The 5,732-nt window shown below is 41.9% G+C and overlaps 1 pseudogene; it reads right to left on the bottom strand.

Annotated features, from left to right (window-relative positions):
• Positions 1–4,610: 4,610 nt before the first annotated feature.
• LOC129682471 (40S ribosomal protein S24-like) lies at positions 4,611–5,398 on the bottom strand (annotated as a pseudogene).
• Positions 5,399–5,732: the final 334 nt, after the last annotated feature.

Raw genomic sequence — 5,732 nt, 5'->3', positions numbered from 1 at the left:
TTTTATGTGTATGAGTATTTTGCCTCATGTATGTTTGTATACCACATATGTGCCTGGTGCCCACAAAGGTCAAAAGACAATATCAGTTACAGATAGTTGTGAGCCACCATGTGGGTGCTGGGAATGGAACCTGGGTCCTCTACAAGAGAAACAAGTGCTCTTAATCACTGAGCTAACTCTCCGTCGCTGAAGCATACCTTTAATTCCAGCTCTCAGGAGGCAGAGGCAGGTAGATCTCTGTGAGTTTGAGGCCAGCCAGAGCTACATAGTGAGACTCTGACACAAGTGAAAAAAAAAAAGTAGCAACACAAAGCATGGCAAAGAAGGCAGTTCATCAATATGGTCCTCTGGCACAGGAGACAGAAGAAGTAGAAATTTTATTTATGTTCCATTCTGCAAAGTGTACCTGTTTCCCACTATTTTTCCTGTCTATTCTTTTCTACCTTCCCCAGGTATTCCATGACTTCATATAATCATGATCCTTCACTGCAGTTCCTTCTTTACCCACCTCGCTGCTGTCCCACACACCCTTTGATCCCAATACCGTCTCAATAGAGACACTCCTTAGGGACTTTTCCACCAGACAAATGCTGATTCCATAAAGAAAATCCAGCAAAATATTGACAGGATTTCATTTAAACAGGCAGTTGCTAACATTTTTACAGTGTTCCGGCCTAAAGGAGCAAACTATGATGGAGAAGAGGGTTGAAAACAGAGGGGACTTTCCAGCCCAGTGCATAGCACTTGGCTGTGTGCAATTGGACCAGATCAGGAAGAGGAAGCTGTAAGCATTTATTGCCCAGATGACGCATCCTTTACTTATCACCCAGGCCACTCTGTTTAGAGTCAACAAGAACTTTGGACCCTTTACTAGCAAGTACTAACCTGAAAGGTGAGGGTGTGAGAAGGGCAGGGAAAGAGAAGTGCCCTCAGTCAGGAACCTTGGCTTTCAGTCCTGCCCTCTTCCATTAAGTAGCCTTGTGGCCCACAGAAAGGAAGTTACATGCTTAGACCTCAATGAGTTCTTTGTGGCCAGAGAGCCTGAATTAGAGAAGCTGAGTTATTTTTCATCTCCAACCTTCTGTGTTGACTTTCCCTCCACTGTAAACCGAATGTCCTGAAGAGAAAACAGGCCTTGCCAGGGTTGTGGATGTAGTTCAGTGGTAGAGTGTGTGCTTAGCATGTAAAGCACTTGGTCCAATCCCAGGCACTGAAAAGAAAAGACTGTGCTGCACTGTAGTATTAAGAGAATTACATTGAACTGTTTACTGGAGTGTGGTTTCGGCACAGACAGACTGTGTTGCTGATGTAGAAGCTAGGGTCCTTGAGTTTGAGTACTCAATTTGGACAAATGATTTAATATCAATTTCACCATATGGAAAGAGGAACACCTGTATTAAATGCTGATCAGAGCATGAATGAGCCAAGCTGTATAAAAACACCACAAGCAGGGCCTGAGTCCATCAAGTCTAGTTTTCCTACTAAGTCAATGCTTGTTTCTGGAGAAAACAGAGGGTATCTTTAATTTTGGCAGTTGAGGAGAGCCAATCAAATAACAGGATTACATTGTTTACAAGGAACTTTTTAATCGTATTTGTTTTTAAAAGACAAGATGTGTTTCCCACTTCTTTCCTAAGATTCCCTGCACTCTGCACAAAGGTTACCCATAAGTCTCAGCATCTGCATTGATAGTCTGCAGGGCAGAGCCTTTCAGAGGTCCTCTGTGTCAGGCTCCTGACTTGTTCCTTCTTTTCCCCTTCTTCTGATGTCCAGCCTCTTTGCCTTTCTGGATAGGAATTGAGCATTTTAGCAAGAGTCCTCCCTCTTGATTAGTTTCTTTAGGTGTACAGATTTTAGTAGGTTTATCCTATATTATATGTCTGTATGAGTGAGTACATACCATAGGTGTCTTTCTGCTTCTGGGACGGCTCACTCAGGATGATCTTTTCCAGATCCCACCATTTACCTACAATGATTTCATGATTTCCTTGTTTTTTATTGCTGAGTAATATTCCATTGTGTAGAACAGTAAGATCTGAAGAGGACAGGCACTCCACAAGGACAGCAACAGAACAAAAAAATCTGAGCACAGGGGTCTTTCCTGAGATTGATACTCCAACCAAGGACTATGCATGGAGATAACCTAAGACTCCTGCACAGATGTAGCCCATGGCAGTTCAGTATCCAAGTGGGTTCCATTGTAATAGAACAGAGACTGTCTCTGACATGAACTGATTGGCCTGCTCTTTAATTACCTCCCCCTGAGGGGGAAGCAGCATTACCAGGCCACAGAAGAAGACAATGCAGCCACCCCTAATGAGACCTAATTGACTAGGATCAGAAGGAAGGAAAAGAAGACCTCCCCTATCAGTGGAGTTGGGGAGGGGCATGCATGCAGAGGGTGGAGGAAGGCAGGAATTGGGACAGGAGGAGGGAGGGAACCAAGGTGGGGATAAAAAGTGAATAAAGTGTAATTAACAAAGAATTAAAAAAAGACAAGATGTGAAGGTCATTTTGTGTACAGACTTTATGTTTTTGGTTCTTTTTTCTTGTTCTGTGTGTGTATGTGTATTTATTTGTTTTTTAAGAGAAAGAACAAGGTGGGTGGATAGGGAGGTGACAGAGGAGTTTGGAGAAGAGAATATGATCAAAATATATTGTATAAAAATTTCAAAATGAATAAAAACATTTGAAAAGTTGTATAGCTTTAATCTCAAAATCCTCACTGCCACAGTCCATTCCTGTTACTTCCTACCTCTTTACCTCCCAAGGGCTAGGATTAAAGGCATACAGCAAGAAAAAGAGCCTGACTTTGGAAGGTGGTAGAAGAACTCGGAGTTGGGGGAGGGAAAGTAGATTAAAATATAGTATATGAAATTTTCAAAAAATTAACAAAAACATAAAAACAGTTGTATAGCTTTAATCTCAAAATCCTTACTGCCACACTCAGTACTGTCCACTGAGTGGTAACATGAGCCTGGCATCAGTTTAGTCAGTTTATACAGCACTGGGCATTGCACCCAAGGCCTCAAACATGCTAAGCAAGCCCCCTACCAGCTGAGCTACACCTCAGCCTGGCTAGAAATATCTAAAGTCATTGAAAATATAGAAAGAAAACTTAGGAATGGTGACATAACAACCGCTAGAAACAGTTATGAACCCTAAGGCTGAGCAAACAAAGGGTATTTGTTGGAATTATTAAAACTTAGAAAAGGGGCCTTCATTAATTTGTATCTTGTCATTCTGTTCAACTGATTACCATGTTCTGTTTTCTGGTGACAGTGGCTGTACCAGTGCATACTCCTGTTAGTACCTGAGCATCATGATTGTTCCGGATTCTTGTGAAAACTTAGCATCTTCTGCAGCTCTCTCATTTTAACCATTTTGGTGGCCTTGAAGTGTTATTGCTGTGGCTTTTGTTTATATCTAATTGGTTGGTAATGAAATTAAGCCCCACTCTTACTGTTTCTGGATGTTTAGAAGTCCTCTTTTGAAAAGTCTCTTGCTCATTTTTCTTCCTGGTTTGCAAGAATTCTTAGTGTATTTTGGCCAGCAGCACTTTAGAATCCATCATCCCAGTGTTCTTGATGATGCTGAAGCAGCCTTGATTGTTCAAGATGTACTTCTTTGAGTAAATGGCCCCAGGAACAGAATTATCATGTTGAACTCATTGCAATGCCTCAACAAACAAAAAAACAGTTTATTATATTCCTGTTTTCCCTTTTGTGAGAGCACGGGAGTGTGTGTGTGTGTGTGTGTGTGTGTGTGTGTGTGTGTGTGTGTGTGTCTAGGCCAGAGGTCAACCTTGGGTGTTGCTCCTCAGGACACCATTCACCTTAGTTTTTGAGATAAGAGTTTCGAATTTGATGATTCAGTTAGGCTAACCAGCCAGCCCTAGAGTGCTCTCATCTCTGCGTCTCTCCACCCTACCCTTCAGAGCTGGAATTATAACTGTGCACCTCCATGTTCATATTTCTAAAACTGTGGGTTCTGGATATCAAACTGAGTCCCTAATGCTAGCCTGTAAAGTGCTCTACCCATAGAGCTATCTAACTCAGACCCTGGATTCACCTAACGCCCCTGGTTCAACTTAAGGAAGACATTTTAAGAAAGAAAGGCATGAAGAAAGTAACATGGTGCCTTTCATTGAGGTTTTTAAGTTTGTGGGACTGAGTCTCTACAGTTCAGGCTGGCCTGAAAATTACTAGGGAGCCAGGCAGGTTCTGAACTCTCAAGTGCGGGGACTATAGGTAGGTGCTATCACATCCAGCCACTATGTCTCCTTATCATCTTCTGAGTCTCTTTAGTTTGTCCTTTGAATGGTAAAATAGTTAAAGTTGTTTAAATATATTATACTCTGTAGCACAAAACTAACAGCAAAACAAAACAACAGTAATGGGGCCCAGCAAAGAAAACAACCCTTTAATGTCTTAATGTCTTGAGAAATGTTTGGTGGGTGATTATTACATTAGTAGTATGTTTTAAATTTATACTGTGTTAGTGCTCAAAGATCATTCTAGAAGTTTTCCAGTCTTTTCTTTTTTGACACATGCAAGCTTTCAGTTTATTAGCTTCACCCTTAGAAATTGGCACCATTGCAGCAGATCAAGTCACTCCTTGAATCTTTCCTCCTTTTGCTGCAGCCAATCCCCACTCATTTTTTTGCCAGCACAAATGCTATCCTTTGCAGTTCCCTGGATCATCTTCATTTTGTCCTTGCATTCCTTTCTATTTTCTGGAGATCTGTCTTCACATATCAAGTCCCAAAGAAACCTAGGGCAAGTCTCACACAGTACCTGTGGCTCCTCCCAGCACTTCTCACCCTTCTCCTACCCTAAACCTCTCCAGCCCAGGAACTGGGTTTCCCCTCCCTCAGTTTCTCATTCCTATATAATCCAGCCTTTTCTGGCCTCTTGTTCCTCTCTCTTTGGACCTCTGCTCTTGGCTTCTGGATCCTCTCTTGTCTTCTCACCTCTTCTCTCCTCCCTTCCCCCCATGGTCCTGTTCAGTCTGGACCATTCCAGATGCCTCTGGCTGAACTCCCCTCTCATATCTACAATAAAAGCCTTCTCCTCAACAGAACCTTTTAGCACTCACATCCTCATTTTCATTCCATAAAGGCCATGTCTTGCAAGCCCATGTTTAGGCTCATTCTGTTTTGCATAATACGAAGAATCATAGATCATGCTGAAGCCAGTTGTGTTGCCACTCCAAAGAGGTTTCTGAATCTGAAAACAAAGGTGACATCTGGTGTGCTTTTATACATTTTGGCTAGCCTTTCTCGAATTTCTGTCTTTTGTACTGTTGCCTTCCCACGGTGAAGGACATCAAGGACCATTCATTTCCTCTGAAGCAGATGGTCAGTCATGAACTTCCCGGTATGGATCATTACTATGTTGCTCAAGGTGGCTGTGGTCCCCAAGCTGCCAAGGAGGAAAAGAGTGAGATTTTTCATTCTTTTCAATGATGGGTAAATGTTAGGTGGAAAAACTAATTCCATCTCAAGGTCAAGGTTAGGATAGTTAAATGAATATCTCAGAAAAAGAAACACTTAGGATAAGGAAGGAGAATTTTGGGAATTTTTGTGTATTGTGTCTTGCCTATCTCTCCTATCTGTGAACCCTCAATTGATTGACTGGCTTAGGGAATGTGGAATCCATTGCACTTATCTAAGTCATTTCCCCATCTCTCATCTAAACTCTGACTTACTAGAAATTATTTTCTGAGACAAC

The sequence above is a fragment of the Psammomys obesus genome, unplaced genomic scaffold (assembly GCF_907164565.1).
Source record: "Psammomys obesus unplaced genomic scaffold, mPsaObe1.curated_primary_1811, whole genome shotgun sequence".
Taxonomy (NCBI): Eukaryota; Metazoa; Chordata; class Mammalia; order Rodentia; family Muridae; genus Psammomys; species Psammomys obesus.
Note: the sequence above shows the minus strand (reverse complement) of the source record. Positions and strands in the feature narration are given on the sequence as shown.